General features: G+C 39.4%; 1 protein-coding gene across 3 annotated transcripts in view; it reads right to left on the bottom strand.

Annotated features, from left to right (window-relative positions):
* The window catches only part of PTPDC1 (protein tyrosine phosphatase domain containing 1), a 50,211-nt gene that overhangs the window by 26,596 nt on the left and 6,406 nt on the right, over window positions 1–17,209 (bottom strand). Inside the window, exon 1 of one of the 3 annotated variants that reach the window (XM_048858435.2) lies at window positions 11,987–12,004. The exons of the other annotated variants lie outside the window; for them this stretch is intronic. The gene's annotated coding sequence lies outside the window, so the exon portion shown is untranslated. Of the gene's footprint in view, window positions 1–11,986; window positions 12,005–17,209 lie in introns of those variants that run through there. 3 annotated transcript variants of the gene reach the window in all.

Genomic DNA, 17,209 nt, shown 5'->3' with positions numbered 1-17,209 from the left:
ATTAACATATGAGAGTACAGTAACTGAATGAGGTTAAAGGAAAATATGTATTTTTTTTGTTTGCGGGGAGTGCATATAACAGTACTTTGTGCATGCACATTTTCCATACATTCAATTTTGTGTGGATCATTTATACAATACGGTAAAATAAATTAATTAAAAACAAAGATGTGGTGGTAAAACTGCAAAAATTGGCAGAAGTACTCAGGAGGTGTGTTTTCCAAAACTATTTCATATTTTTTTAAGAATTAACTTCAGTTAAGTTTTATGGGATCTCTTTTACTTTTAGAAAAGATCAGTATTGCAAAAAATTGTGTAGCTACAAAACTGCAGAAGGCTAATGAGCTCTTTCTAAATAATATAGCAATGAGAGTTGGTTCATTTGCCCACGAATTTTTTTTACCTAGGAATTGGGCATCCCTGAAATTCTTTTCCAGAACCCAGACCAATCCTACTGCTTTTTCCCATATAAACAGGCCATGGACTTCAATATTTTCTTTGTTTTAGGAGTGCTGTAGTATTTCATTTCAAACGTGAGTATGCTGAATTTACTACATGACAGCTATTCTGAATTCAGCAATGTGAGCAATATTCAGTCTCTGCATTTATTTTTTAAAACAAGTTAAGTGGGATTGTGATTTACTTTAAATACGAAAATAGCTCTTTTTGGAACAAGGGCAAAATGTGGCTCACAGTGAGGAAATGTGTTGTGATTTGGAACAGGAAGTACTATTTAACATTACAGTATTGTAAGTATATACAGTAAAGTGATTCAAGTTATGGATTTTGTTTTGCATTGCTACACAAATAAGGACAGTGCTAAAGTAAAACTAGTGCTTGAGTAACAACTGCTCACTTGGTTCTTATAAATGGCACTGGAGTAGAAAGAGAATAAGGGATTTGTGATTCTCTGTTTAGCTGCTGCAGTTTTCTTTAAGCAGCTAGGATCAAAGTTGAAGGGGTTTTCTGGGAAGAGATTAGCACTTTCTGTTTCTTTCATTTAAAATATAGTTTTATTCCTTAAAGGCCTTATTAACCAGTTTGTTCATTATATTTTACACTCAAACCTGGCACATGCTAGAGAAAAACAAATAAACAGCCAGCATGTTATTTTAGGCCATGTTCCTAATTCTCTTGAAGAGCTAATAAAGTCAGGTCTTGAGGCAATCATGCTATGACAGTAATCAGATTATCTACATTATCCATGTGACATACACCTCTATTGCCATGACAGCAAAGCAGAAGGTCTTTAATCTCAGATTTATGGTTTTATATCTCTCTTTCTCTATCTCTATATACACACACACACACACACACACACAACAGCATCTTAGGTGATCTACCATCTGTTTATAGTTAACCACATATCAACCACAAAAAGAAAAGGAGTACTTGTGGCACCTTAGAGACTAACCAATTTATCTGAGCATAAGCTTTCGTGAGCTACAGCTCACTTCATCGGATGCATACTGTGGAAAGTATAGAAGATCTTTTTATACACACAAAGCATGAAAAAATGGGTGTTTACCACTACAAAAGGTTTTCTCTCCCCCCACCCCACTCTCCTGCTGGTAATAGTTTATCTAAAGTGATCACTCTCCTTACAATGTGTATGATAATCAAGGTGGGCCATTTCCAGCACAAATCCAGGGTTTAACAAGAACGTCTGGGGGGTGGGGGGGGCGGGTAGGAATAAACAAGGGGAAATAGGTTACCTTGCATAATGACTTAGCCACTCCCAGTCTCTATTCAACAGTCTCTCGCTGGAGTCTGGTTTTGAAGTTTTTTTGTTGTAATATCGCAACTTTCATGTCTGTAATCGCGTGACCAGAGAGACTGAAGTGTTCTCCGACTGGTTTATGAATGTTATAATTCTTGACATCTGATTTGTGTCCATTTATTCTTTTACGTAGAGACTGTCCGGTTTGGCCAATGTACATGGCAGAGGGAAATTGCTGGCACATGATGGCATATATCACATTGGTGGATGTGCAAGTGAACGAGCCTCTGATAGTGTGGCTGATGTTATTAGGCCCTGTGATGGTGTCCCCTGAATAGATATGTGGGCACAGTTAGCAACGGGCTTTGTTGCAAGGATAGGTTCCTGGGTTAGTGGTTCTGTTGTGTGGTATGTGGTTGCTGGTGAGTATTTGCTTCAGGTTGGGGGGCTGTCTGTAGGCAAAGACTGGCCTGTCTCCCAAGATTTGTGAGAGTGTTGGGTCATCCTTCAGGATAGGTTGTAGATCCTTAATAATGCGTTGGAGGGCTTTTAGTTGGGGGCTGAAGGTGACGGCTAGTGGTGTTCTGTTATTTTCTTTGTTAGGCCTGTCCTGTAGTAGGTGACTTCTGGGAACTCTTCTGGCTCTATCAATCTGTTTCTTCACTTCCGCAGGTGGGTATTGTAGTTGTAAGAATGCTTGATAGAGATCTTGTCGGTGTTTGTCTCTGTCTGAGGGGTTGGAGCAAATGCGGTTGTATCACAGAGCTTGGCTGTAGACAATGGATTGTGTGGTGTGGTCAGGGTGAAAGCTGGAGGCATGCAGGTAGAAATAGCGGTCAGTAGGTTTCCGGTATAGGGTGGTGTTTATGTGACCATTGTTTATTAGCACTGTAGTGTCTAGGAAGTGGATCTCTTGTGTGGACTGGACCAGGCTGAGGTTGATGGTGGGATGGAAATTGTTGAAATCATGGTGGAATTCCTCCAGGGCTTCTTTTCCATGGGTCCAGATGATGAAGATGTCATCAATATAGCGCAAGTAGAGTAGGGGTGTTAGGGGACGAGAGCTGAGGAAGCGTTGTTCTAAGTCAGCCATAAAAATGTTGGCATACTGTGAGGCCATGCGGGCACCTGAAAGTTGCGATATTACAACAAAAAAACTTCAAAACCAGACTCCAGCAACAGACTGTTGAATTGGAATTCATTTGCAAATTGGATATAATTAACTTAGGCTTGAATAGAGAATGGGAGTGGCTAAGTCATTATGCAAGGTAACCTATTTCCCCTTGCTTTTTCCTACCCCACCCCCCCAGACGTTCTTGTTTAAACCCTGGATTTGTGCTGGAAATGGCCCACCTTGATTATCATACACATTGTAAGGAGAGTGATCACTTTAGATAAGCTATTACCAGCAGGAGAGTAGGGTGGGGGGAGAGAAAACCTTTTGTAGTGGTAAACACCCATTTTTTCATGCTTTGTGTGTATAAAAAGATCTTCTATACTTTCCACAGTATGCATGCGATGAAGTGAGCTGTAGCTCACGAAAGCTTATGCTCAAATAAATTGGTTATTCTCTAAGGTGCCACAAGTACTCCTTTTCTTTTTGCGAATACAGAATAGTCACGGCTGTTACTCTGAAACATATCAACCACAGAATACAGTGCCATTAAGTCTGCATAAATAACGTAGTGAATGGAACTATAGTACAGTAATAGCATACACCTATTGACTAACTGAACGAATCAGCAATATAGTATTGCCCAAGGATGCAAATGGCTCCTGAATTGTGGTATACTGTCTGATACCAAAGACTGAGAGTAATATTGCACCAAAGACAATTATTTTATTGCTCGTACCATGTTGCCAGTCAGCATAGATTTTGAAGATATTTTCTCACCTTCCTGAAGAAAACGGATCCCCAAACAAAAAGGAAATGCAAGTTTTTGCTGGCTGCCCACTGGTCACTATGTTGATCTACACCAGGGGTCAGCAAACCTTTCAGAAGTGGTGTGCCGAGTCTTCATTTATTCACTCTAATTTAAGGTTTCGCATGCAGTAATACATTTTAATGTTTTTAGAAGATCTCTCTCTATAAGTCTATATTATGTAACTAAACTATTGTTGCAGGTAAAGTAAACAAGATTTTTAAAATGTTTAAGAAGCTTCATTTAAAATTAAATTAAAATGCAGATCTTATCAGTTTAGAGCAGTGGTTCTTTACCTGGGGTGCGAGATGCCCTTTCTGGGCGTGCGAGACATACGAGATTTTTTGAGAAGGTAAATCAATGAAACACAAATTAAGCACAGGCACATAAGTACAACTACTTTGTTTCATCAAACCTATGCATTTATTAACATTATACATTTTTAACGATTACTGTAATATACAAAGTTTTTAAGTTTTCAAGTTTTTAAGTTAATTGTAGTGTATTTTTTTATAAGGGGACAGGTGGAGCGTATTAAATTGCTCCCCATAGGAATGTGCTACTTACGGTGTACTACTTACAGCTGCCAGTCCTGATGCTCTGAGCGGCATGGTAAGGGGACGGGGAACAGGGGTGGTTGGATAGGCGTGGGAGTCCCGGGGGGCCTGTCAGGGGTCGGGGGTATGGATAGGGTTCGGAGCAGTCAAGGGACAGGGAGCAGGGGGGTTGGATGGGTGGAGGGTTCTGAGGGGGGCAGTCAGGGGACAGGGGGTCCCGGGAGGGGGTGGTAAGGGGACAAGGAATGGGGAAGGGGTTGGATGGGTCAGGTGTTATGCGGGGGACAGTCAGGGGGCGGGAAGTGGGCCGGCTGCTTGGGGAGGCACAGCCTTCCCTACCCAGGTGTAGTGCATTAAATTTCTCCCCTTAGGAATGTGCTGCTTACAGGGTACTACTTACGGCTGCCAATCCTGGTGCTCTGCATGTAGCACATTCCTACGGGGAGAAATTTAATCCACTGCACCGGCAGACAGAACCCCAGACCGGCGGTGGGTTCTGTCTCAGGTTCCGTCCACTGGCTCCTGCCAGCCGGGGTCCCGGCCGCCGGCCCCGCTCAGCCCGCTGCCGGCCTGGCGTTGCGTTCACCCAGGCCGGCAGCGGGCTGAGCGAGGGCGGCAGCCAGGACCCCAGCTGGCAGCAGCATGCCAGTAAAAACTGGCTTGCGTGCTGCAGGTTGCCGATCCCTGATCTACACTTTTGTTGACTGAACTGAACCAAAACCCCATTATGCTCTATAGGGCTAGACCAAAGGTGAAGTGGAAAAGTACGCGGTATGTCTGCACTGCATCAAGGAATGAACTTCCCAGCCCAGGTCCAGACCAGACTTGTATTTGCAGGGCTCACACTAGCATACTAAAAATAGCTGCGTAGACATTGCAACTCAAGCTGGAGCCTGGGCTCTCATGCCCGCCCACTCACCCACATAAGCTTGGGCGCCCAAGCTGTATCATCTACCCAGCTATTTTTAGTGCACTAGCATGAGCTCCCACAAACACAAGTCTGTGGATTCAGATTGGGAGGCTTGCTCCTATATGCAGTGTAGACGTATCCTATAGAGCTGAGACTGCAGGTGGTACTTTCACTACATAAGGAATAGAATTTTACTTTAGACTGTGAAATCAACTCTCACAAACAAATGTATTAATTAAAATATGTAAACTGCTTTATTTCAGCAACTGCAAGGGTAACTGGATAAGGTGTGCAATGCAACTAAACTAAGTAGCTAATACTAAACAAGTAAAATGTATCATTATTGGAATGCTTTGTGTTTATACAAAGTTGTAGAACTATGAACCGTACTCATTAAGCTTCCTGTGGAAAACTACTAGTAGTTAAACTGTTAAAATCTCTGTTCTTTGTACATGTAGAATCTGTCAGAAAAGAAAATATACGGCTCGCAAAATATACACCATCTGCCAGGTATGGATGATTATCTGTACACGGTTTGGTTGGTATAGATGTCTCTATGTCTTGCAAAACATGGATGGGGCTAAATAAAAGAAGATGTGTAAGGTCTGGTAATAGAGTGAAATTTGTGGAATCTTTTATTTTTTATAAACAAGGGTGTGTGTTTATATGTATAAAGTAGAATTGCGTTCAGACTTTGGAACAGACACAGACTGGAGATGAAAGCTGTGATTGTACAAAGCTGTTCCCCAGACTGGGTAATATATATTCCTTTCTGTATTGTGCTGATTTATCTTTGATTAATAAACTTACAGAGCATGGGTTATATGATTTTTGGCAATATGTATTTGATAACAGATGAGTAGCAGTCATCTGGAATTGAACTAGAATGGTCAAAAGTGAAATAACCATTAAGTTCATTTAAATTTACATTGAGCATTTTGCAGGGCTAATTCCACCACTTACTAATGTCTTATTGAACCAGTTCTCAAATATCTGCCCTGATGACGTTCAGCCACCTTCTTGGCAAGTCTGTTTCACTGCCCAGTTTCTCTTGCTGATAAGACTTTTCTTACTACTTTGCCAAAATGAATAATTTTTTAGCTTCATGTCACTGCAGAGACTATCTTGTGAGACTATGAATAACTCCCTCTTTTCATTTATACCGTTACTCTGAAATTATTTATTCAATGTGTTTATGCCTACAGAGTCTTTTTTAAAAACTACAAAATATAGCTCTTTATTCTCCAGTTATTTTTGTTATAGAATTGGATTATTAACAAATTAATTGTTGAAGAAACTAAAAACTTGAGTAGAACTTCAGGTATTCTTTTAGACACTATTTTTTGTAAGCAGCATTTTTTTTTTCATTTTATAGCACCACAGCTTTCATTAGGTGTTGAGAAAGCATCTCTTGAAGCTTCTCAATGCTATTTCTCAGTAACAGCCACAAAATGTTGCATGTTCCAAATATATGAATCTAAATACTCTAATGCATGGATCCATTTAGGATAATGATCCAATGAGATGCTGCTTGTCACTCTCCCACTCCATACTCTTCAGTACATCCAAGTTACTGAAGTTAGCAACAGCAAAACCATGTAGCACGAAAAGTCCGTCTTACACGTCATAGGACAAATCCTGTCTAGTACTCTACTAGTGCAGAGAGACCATTCTCTTGCAGAGGAAGTGGTGTGATTACTTTGTGCCACCGGGGGAGGGGGAGAAACAGGGGAAGAGTAGGGGGAACCAAGATTGAGAGAGACGGTACAGGGGCATAGGGGCCGACTTCCCCTCTGCCCGGTGGGTGCTCGACACCCACCCCGCCCCGCCTGACCTTTTCCCACCCTGGCTCCCCCATTGCACCCCCTTCCCCCAGGTCCCCGCCCCTGCCCTGCCTCTTCTCCACCTCCTCCCCTGAGCACACCGTGTCCCTGCTCCTCCTCCTCCCTCTCCCTCCCAGAAAGTCCTAAGCGCCACCAAACAGCTGTTGGGCAGGGGAAGCACTGGGAGGGGAAGGAGCAGGGATGTGGTATGCTCAGGAAGGGGGGGAGAAGGCAGCAAGGAGGGGGGAGCTTGGCTGCCCGTGGGTGCAGAACACCCGCTAATTTTCCCCACGGAGTTGTCACCTATGCACAGGGGGGCAAGAAGACTCCCTACTTACAACTATCAGTCTGCAGCAGGAACAGTGCATGTGACTAAGGAAAGAGGTTGGTGATTCCACCTCTATGTCTGTTGTGGGGAAAGAAGGACCATACAGGCAATGGAAGCTACTCCTCTAAGTCCCATGACTGGCTTTGCTGCCACTCTGCCTTCAGTGGAAGAAGATTCCTTCCCCTCTCATCTCTGCTACCTGGGAAGTCTCCCTGGCACCCGGATGTTGTTCAAACTGGGTGTTTCAGAGGAACAGCCGTGTTAGTCTGTATTCGCAAAAAGAAAAGGAGTACTTGTGGCACCTTAGAGACTAACCAATTTATTTGAGCATGAGCTTTCGTGAGCCACAGCTCACTTCATCAGGTGCAGAGTATTTGCCTGAGAATGAGGGAGAGAAAAACGGATAAAGTTTAACATTCTGACTGCCAGAAAAGAATTGCACTGAGTAAAAAAAATGAGAGAATAAGATGTCTAAAGAGTATCCCCCAAGTAATTACCGGTAATATGGCTATTTAACATAAAAATACAAGTAATTATTGCCTTTTCTTACAGAACCTATTTCCAAAACTTGCAGACAAGTTTTTGTTTTCTAGAATAGAAGCATTCCAGTTCTGCCAACTCAGCTACCGCCATGAATAGTAACCCAATGGTAAGGTTCATTAGCATATTTTTGTTGAACTAAATTAATACATAAAGGCCTCTGCCCTGCAAACTCTTATGCCTGTGAGTAACTTTGTACATGTGAGTAAATCCATGGAGTTCAATGAGACTACTCACATACTTACAATATCAGGGCCAGAGTTAGTAGCCAATTTTAAAATCTCTGTTTCAGAAACTCAGTATTTTCAACCTTAATATAAAAAGGACATAATGAACTTGAAGTCTAATCAACTTAATGAGTAAACAGTAGCATCAGACACTACACATCTCCCACAGTCCCTTTGCTGGTTTTTGTGGATATGTTCATATCTCCCTGCTTTTGTTTTTTTAAGGTGGTTGTTTTCTCCCCTGTTGTCTTTCACACATAAACAATAGGCAAAAACAATCTAAGGGCCAGATTTAAAAAGTACTTAGGTGCCTAAAGATGTAGATAAGTGCCTAGTCCCTTTTGAAAATACCATTAGGCATCTTTCTAAGTCTTTAGGCACTAAATACTTTCAAAAATCTGGCCCGTTCCTGCCAACACATATCTTAGATGAGTAATTGCTCTGGTCCTACTGAAGTCAATGAGACTACTCCCCTGAATAGTTAGTCATGTGGATAAGTCTTTTCAGGATCAGGTCCTTACCTGCCAAAACACAGGAAGGAATGAAAGTAACACCACAATGTTCTGTAAACTGCACAAAGTTTTCTTCTCAAATCTCTAAATGTCGTTTTCTCTAATCTCTTTCAGTTATAGCAGCTTTCAGAGTAACAGCCGTGTTAGTCTGTATTCGCAAAAAGAAAAGGAGTACTTGTGGCACCTTAGAGACTAACCAATTTATCTGAGCATAAGCTTTCGTGAGCTACAGCTCACTTCATTGGATGCATACCGTGGAACGTGTAGAAGATCATAGAATCATAGAATATCAGCGTTGGAAGGGACCCCAGAAGGTCATCTAGTCCAACCCCCTGCTCGAAGCAGGACCAATTCCCAGTTAAATCATCCCAGCCAGGGCTTTGTCAAGCCTGACCTTAAAAACCTCTAAGGAAGGAGATTCTACCACCTCCCTAGGTAACGCATTCCAGTGTTTCACCACCCTCTTAGTGAAAACGTTTTTCCTAATATCCAATCTAAACCTCCCCCATAGCAACTTGAGACCATTACTCCATTGAGAACAGTCTAGAGCCATCCTCTTTGGAACCCCCTTTCAGGTAGTTGAAGCAGCTATCAAATCCCCCCTCATTCTTCTCTTCTGCAGGCTAAACAATCCCAGCTCCCTCAGCCTCTCCTCATAAGTCATGTGTTCCAGACCCCGAATCATTTTTGTTGCCCTTCGCTGGACTCTCTCCAATTTATCCACATCCTTCTTGTAGTGTGGGGCCCAAAACTGGACACAGTACTCCAGATGAGGCCTCACCAATGTCGAATAGAGGGGAACGATCACGTCCCTCGATCTGCTCGCTATGCCCCTACTTATACATCCCAAAATGCCATTGGCCTTCTTGGCAACAAGGGCACACTGCTGACTCATATCCAGCTTCTCGTCCACTGTCACCCCTAGGTCCTTTTCCGCAGAACTGCTGCCTAGCCATTCGGTCCCTAGTCTGTAGCTGTGCATTGGGTTCTTCCGTCCTAAGTGCAGGACCCTGCACTTATCCTTATTGAACCTCATCAGATTTCTTTTGGCCCAATCCTCCAATTTGTCTAGGTCCTTCTGTATCCTATCCCTGCCCTCCAGCGTATCTACCACTCCTCCCAGTTTAGTATCATCCGCAAATTTGCTGAGAGTGCAATCCACACCATCCTCCAGATCATTTATGAAGATATTGAACAAAACCGGCCCCAGGACCGACCCTTGGGGCACTCCACTTGATACCAGCTGCCAACTAGACATGGAGCCATTGATCACTACCCATTGAGCCCGACAAGATCTTTTTATATACACACAAAGCATGAAAAAAGTTATAGCAGCGGTTCCCAACCAGGGGTCTGAGGCCCAAGCAGGTTTCAGGGGGTCTGCCAAGAAGGGCCAACATTAGACTCACTGGGGCCCAAGGCAGAAAGCCGAAGCCCCTGCCACCCGGGGCTGAAGCAGAAGCCTGAGCAGCATAGCTTCGCACGGCCCACTGTGGCATAGGTCTCCGGGCAATTGCTCTGCTTGCTATTCCTAATGCTGGTCCTGCCTTTTATATGCAGAAAAACAGCTGTTGCGGCACAGGTAGGCCATGAAGTTTTTATAGCATGTTGAGGGGGCCTCAGAAAGAAAAAGGTTGAGAAAGTCTGAGTTATAGTAACCTTAGATGATACTTTTTACCAGTGTAGGTTAAAGAAAGTCAGAGTAACGTGATCATAAAAAAAAAAATCCCTTTAGCCTATTTCTCCAACATATGAGAAACAATTAAACTTGTCAAAATTCAGTTTTTTAAATCAGGTACTTTAAGATATGCAATCAAGAGTTTTTGACATTAAAACATTTTAAAATATGCTAACAAGTAGCCAGTTAGAAGACTTTCAGCTAGAAGTACAGGTCACTAAAAAAAAAAGCAAATTTTATAATAGAATTGCTAACTCAACTGTAACATCATTGTCAGAAATAATACAAATTTGTAAAGATGCTCAGAGAAGTAATGTTTTTATTTCCACGTTGCATTATTACTAGTGATGACAATTTAAAAAGGGAAAATATTATTCCCTAAGGAGTTTTCAATCTAGGTTAGCAACAAGACACAAGAGGTGGATGAAAAACAGATGGGGAGACGGGGAGAGAAATGGAGGTCAAGGTAACAATAACACACATATGTTTTCATATAGACTAGCCATATGACATTTACACAGTGGGGTGATCCTACACCCGTGGCAAAACATCCAGTGATTTACGTGGGAACAGGATTAGGATCAGTATGTTATGTCTGTACCTGCCTCCGTGCACTTTTTTTTTTTTTTAAAGGAAAAACAATATTCACCATCTGTTTCAGTAAGAACTGAATGTGACTTAATCATTAAGCAGAGTGTTTACACAGGACTGTGGTTGTTTATGGTATATCACAGACATACAAAAGGAACAAAAGCATACAATTAGGCTTGGAAGGTTTAGATTTCTATAGGTAAATGTTGGTAAACACTAATTTCACTGCACAAACATGGACAAATAATATTTCCATTGATGACAACTGAAATTTCCGAATAGGCAAAGTAAAAACCAATACTGTTTGAGAACTTAGAGTTAAAATCCAGTGATTTAGTCTTTTGAATTAGGATTATTACAAATAGACAAGTAAATGAATAGTAAAAACACGTATAATTTGTTAATTTAATTACAGGATATTTACTTCATATATTTTGACATGTGATATTGACCATGTGTCTTCATTAACTTTTTGAATCTCAGGGTCTGTCATTAAATTATATATATATATAATGCTTAAAAATAAATATCAATAATATCCAACAAAATTATATAAAATAAAAATCAAATTCTGCCAAGCCTACATACAATTCAGCAGAACACTGTGTAGGTGTCGCAGCCCTGGGTATTAATTGAAGGTGGGCATAAATTAAATAGCAAGAAATTTCGTGCTAAACTGATGGACAGGTCTAACAATTGATTTAATTAGTATTCTTTAATTCACTATCAGAGTTATTCAGTAAATGCTAGCACGATAGTTTACAGACCTTATTTTAAACTATCTTGAACAGGCTGGCAGCCAATAATTACTATTGGGAATTATAAAGGAACAGGGTAAAAGTGAATACATTAATAATATCTGAGTCACCAGTTTTGTTTGTAGAACAGTTAATCTTGCACCTCATGTTTAGTAAGACTCTCTTTTTCTGATTTGCATGGTGAACTACATACAGAAGAGTGAATTGGATTGTCATTATAGTTTGGAATGCTATACACAACTGAATTTTAATATAACTATGCTCACAAGTGCACATGCTTTAAAATGGGACTTTAGCAATGTCAAATTAATACAAATATCTGTCCTTTGCAAATTTCAACCTCAGAACTGGAGAGAGTTAGCTTCTCATTTTAAATTAGTTTTAACAGGCAATTTCAATAGTTTCAGTTTAATGCCTTACCTGTTACCCAGAAAAAAGATTGGGTGACTGCTGATCCCTTCATTGCTGCAGATTTGACCAAGCACAAGTCGCGTGTTGTATGAAAATACCAGTTTATAGAAATGAATCCTAAATGTTGTTGCAGTTTTTACTATGGTTAATTGGATTTGTAAGGGTAATCTGGGAGGAGCCAATAACAATCAATTTTTTTTCCCCTAAGACTACATGTGCAATACCTAAGGGACTATGCAGATAATCATCCCATAAACTGCTTTCTGTGTCTGGTTTAGATTTTAAAGGGATTGAGGCAAACAGGCTACATTAAACGTGATATTTTAACAACAGAATCCTTTCCCTCTTCCTTCACTCCCATTACGGTCCAACAAAACCTGTTTGTCATTTCTGGTAGGTATTTATAAGATGTGCTTCTTAACCACTGAAGCAATGGCAATGTAGAGATAATTTCGGATGAAGTTACATTAAACAAGGACTCACTAATAAATCAATTTTGAAACAATGAATCACAATGAATAATGTCATACTCAAATCTCTGGTATCTCATCTGTTCTTTTAATATTTTCTTTCTTATTTTCACATAGAAGCCTGGCATATAACTAATGTAGTTATAGCTAGTGTAAGTTAACAGGATCAAGTATTATATGTCTACAACAACATGAAAAAACAAGTGCTTCTGAAGACAGCATACTTAATCAAAGAAGGAAGAGCCTAACTATATGGATTTCTTTGGGTGAGTGAATCAGCAAACAACTAGCGAATATACAGTATGGGAAATATTTTGCTCTATTTTACAAAGTTCATTTCAACCACTGAACATTAGATGACAATACAAAAGGTTTCCACTGATTCTTGCAGCACTTATTAAAAAGCTGGCAATGTTAGTAACAGTTATTGAAAGTTCACCATAACATGACACCCCTTTCTACCCCCCTTCCCTTTACTTAAAAACACAGTAGCCTATATTCACACAAGCTTCTTGGAGATAGGGAGATCTGCTTTATTTACGCAAGCAAATTGACCTGGATACAACTGTTCTAAGGGTTAAGCCCAATTAAGCTTGGAAAATATTGTGTCAGCTAAGGACCTGTCTTAATTTGGCCACGGAAGACACTGAGTTGGTAACTGAGCTAAATTGTTAGGTCTGTTTTTAGAAACATTCTTCTGATGAGATTTAACTGTTTATGATGGCTAATATCAGTGGAATTAGTAAAATTCGGAGATGAAAAAATTCAGCTGCTCCAATAGGCAAAGGAGAGCGATAGGGCCAAACTTTAAAAACTGCCATTTAAAATTGCAAAAATATTGTCCATAGCATCTGCAAACACAAAAACTGATTATACACAAACTGAATTTGCAATCAAGTTGTGTTTTTTCATGGCTAATTACAATATCCAGTTTGTACAAATCCAAGCACAATTGGGCAAAAAGCCCAGCCATGGAAACAAAAATTTGGTCATGGAAAGTTGCATCCACAATTTAGAGGCCCTATTGAGGTCCCTTAAAAAATATGGCCCATTGTTATTCTCAAGTTTGCTTTTTCTTCTTTAGATTTTCCAGTTAAATATTATTTTCTTAGAAAATGGCATGGTAAAAATATTATTGTTTACAAAAATGATGATTGGTTTGATAGTATAGTCCTTGGAGAAAGTGAAGTAAGGGAAACGTTACATGACCATTAAAACCACCCTCTGTGAAAAATAAGTTTGGTGCACTCCATTATATTATCAGACCAAACAACTTTGACTCACAAATGTTTCATTTGTTAATTACAGAGGGAGAAAAGAAATCAATTAAATCCACTGTTTCCGCCCCTCAGGCATTTTGTGTCTCATGAAGAAACTACAGTATAAGCTTGTGTGTCCAGTCAATTTTTTTATTTTAGAAATATCAGTGGCAAATATTCACTGTCCAAGTAAGCAACAGATATTTACCAGGGAAAAAGTTATTTTAATTGTATTTTTTAAACCTCTTTGCTATGTCATTGCAATTCTTTTCCCTTTTGTAGCTGAAAAATATTAAATGAAATGATCCATAACTCAAAAATAAATAGGCATGCATCCGATGAAGTGAGCTGTAGCTCACAAAAGTTTATGCTCAAATAAATGTGTTAGTCTCTAAGGTGCCACAAGTACTCCTTTTCTTTTTGCGGATACAGACTAACACGGCTGCTACTCTGAAACCTAAAAATAAATGTAAATGTTTTTAACTGTATGGCAAATTGTTGCTATCACTTTGGATATTGTACCTAAAATTTCTGCAGACAAAAGAAGACTGAAGTATATTAATAGACTGTGAGGGATGCCCTAATAATTGCCCTAGTCATACTTGTAATTTATTTATAACAGATTCTGGAGGACATATAATTTCATTCTGTTCCATGTAATTAATATGCATATTAAAATACATTTTAGGACTGAAGGTGCTGTATACAGTAGTGACAAATCAGATAGCAGAATAAATTGCTGAGAGGCAAAATCATAAGGCCTTTAACTAAGGAAAAAGAAAAGGAGTACTTGTGGCACCTTAGAGACTAACCAATTTATTTGAGCATGAGCTTTCGTGAGCCACAGCTCATGCTCAAATAAATTGGTTAGTCTCTAAGGTGCCACAAGTACTCCTTTTCTTTTTGCGAATACAGACTAACACGGCTGTTCCTCTGAAACCTTTAACTAAGGAAGTTACTGATGCTCATTTTCATGTTTTCTACATTCTATAATACAGTTAAAGAGTAAACCCTAATTCCATTAAAAAACTATTTGAAGAGGCAAATTATTTCGAACTTTAAGGTCAGAAACTTGGTAAGTTAACTGAGATGCCATATATATCTATAACAAAAATAGTATTAAGTATTTAAGTTGCAAAATTTGAGTTGCAAAATTCTAGCTACAAAACAGTTTAATTTCTAAAAATTAAAAGTTGTAGATAGTTAATATATAAGAACCAAATTCTTTTGTTGTTTAGAAACCTGACCAGATCAGATATTCACACTTCAAAAATAATCGCTTAAGAAAGTATTAATAACATGTCCCCTTGCTTTTTTAGCATGTCACTTTAGGATTCATTTTCTAGAAATACTGAGCACCTCCAGTTTCCATTGACTTCAGGTGGAACTGTGGGAGCTCAGCACATCTGAAAAATCAGTCTCTATAGGTCCTATCCTGCAAACACTTAACCATGTAAGAAACTTCATTTACTTGAGCGGTCCCTTTGAAGTCAGTGAAGCTATTTAGGTCAGTAAAATTATTCATGTACTTAAGTGTTTACAAGACAGGGCCCCTAACTGTAACTAACAAGACTGTCACTACTTTATGGATCCGAATTTGCCAGGTGCTGAGCACCCTCAGTCACCCCTTTGACTTCACTGGGAATTGAAGGTGCTCGGCAGGATCAGGCTTGAAAACACTAAAAATTGAAGACCCATTCACAAGTAAAATTTTCCAGGGTAACACTACCTACCACTTCTTATTTTAATTATGTATGGTTCACCATTGTTATAGAAGTGGTTCCACACATCACCATTTGAGAACTGCTAGTATAGTGTGTATGTCACATACTTAAAATCTCAGCATCCAGAAACTTGGTAAATAAATGATGTATCTTTATGGAATGGTGGGTTTTTTTGTTTTTGGTTTTTTGGGGGGGAAGCGGGGGGGAAGAACGATGGAAGTTAAGCTGTTTTTTTTAGTTGAATACAGATGAAACAGACTAAGTAGTCAGATTTTTTTTAATTGATTTTAAGGCAAAGAAAGGTAATTTCTAAATATGTAGATGAGCTTCTTAGTGAGAACTGATGCATTTTGGAAACTTTGAAATTTTAATATTTGAATGACAGCTAGTGAGCATTTCAATAATTACTTTTCCTCATGATAACATAACTTAGTACTGGCTACCTGTTCATTTCCAGGTACAGTTCAAGACTTGGTGGTCTGGAGCCCAGTTGAGAGCTTGCCTTTTTGCTCTATCCACTTGCAGAAGTTATGAATTGCTGATTGCTCTAGCACTTCCTAGATTTGTATTCTTCAGTACTAAAGGTAGCTCATTCTCAGTTGAAGAACTGAGTGCCCTAGTAACCTGCCAGAGTTTAGCTAGCTCCCTGGTTCAATGGCAGGCCTGTTTGTTCAAAACAATTATTACTTCATTTCTATTTTCATTAGGGCTAGGAGGTTTTGAGCCAGCTGAGGAGTTATTTTTTGGTTTAATCATATTGTTTGCTGTTTTCAAAGAATTAAGGCATAGCAACAGGTGGGATATAAGGCAAATGAATTCATACTCTTGAAGCCTTTAGAACTCAGCAGTTACTATTTAAACAAAAACAAACAAACAAAAAAGAATCCTAAGCACTTTGGAAAATTCTACCAAACTATCCCAACCCCGCAGCCACATGAACAGGCTTTTTAGGTAAGTAGAACAGGACCTGGTCACTCGATGTTTGGCAACTAGTGTGACTAGAACTGTCTACGCTGTCTTAGGGCTGCATTACAGAAGACTTAACATTCACCTGTCCATGACCCCAGACAACTAATTTATCTGCTTCGACCAATGGAAAACTGCAAGTTTAAAAATTCTGACTACAGTTAACACCACAGTTAACGCTCTTCCATAATGCAGTTAAACAGGCAGAATCAAAGCTTCAAACTTCCCTGAAAATGAAAATATATACTAAGGCAAGGAGAACTGAACAAATGTGAATGTCTGATGTATTTTTTAAATGTCCTGTTGTCTCCATTATATCTTCAGCATGTATAAGATATGTATCCCCACAGTTTTTAGGTGTCACTCTGATCTAATAATATAACTAATTGAAAATAAATCTATTTTTAGTGCCATACTGTGGTACTTACAGGATCTTCCAAGTTATATTGCGTTAAAGCATAAAATATGACACACCGCACTGGAACTACACTGCATTTAATATTATGTTCTTACATTGTACCTTTATTTAAGAATGTCAAAATGCTTTATAAAAGGGGGAAAGTCAAACAGAGAGGATAAAGGGACACTGGGAACTTAAAAATCATGCATTATAAACACAAACGTTATCTATTACTATCAACATTAAAGATCCAATCTACTTATCACTTTAGATTTGAGATTTTCAAAGCTGCTATTAATTTTAATGGGACTTGTGTGTCTAAATCTCCGAGTCAGCTTTCGAAATTTAATCCATGCTTTTCATTTATGTTTTGCTTCTCTCTGTTTGGACAATGAAAAGCAATGAAGCCCGCT

Source organism: Caretta caretta, chromosome 7 (genome assembly GCF_965140235.1).
Source record: "Caretta caretta isolate rCarCar2 chromosome 7, rCarCar1.hap1, whole genome shotgun sequence".
Taxonomy (NCBI): Eukaryota; Metazoa; Chordata; order Testudines; family Cheloniidae; genus Caretta; species Caretta caretta.
This window is presented reverse-complemented; position numbering and strand designations above follow the sequence as displayed.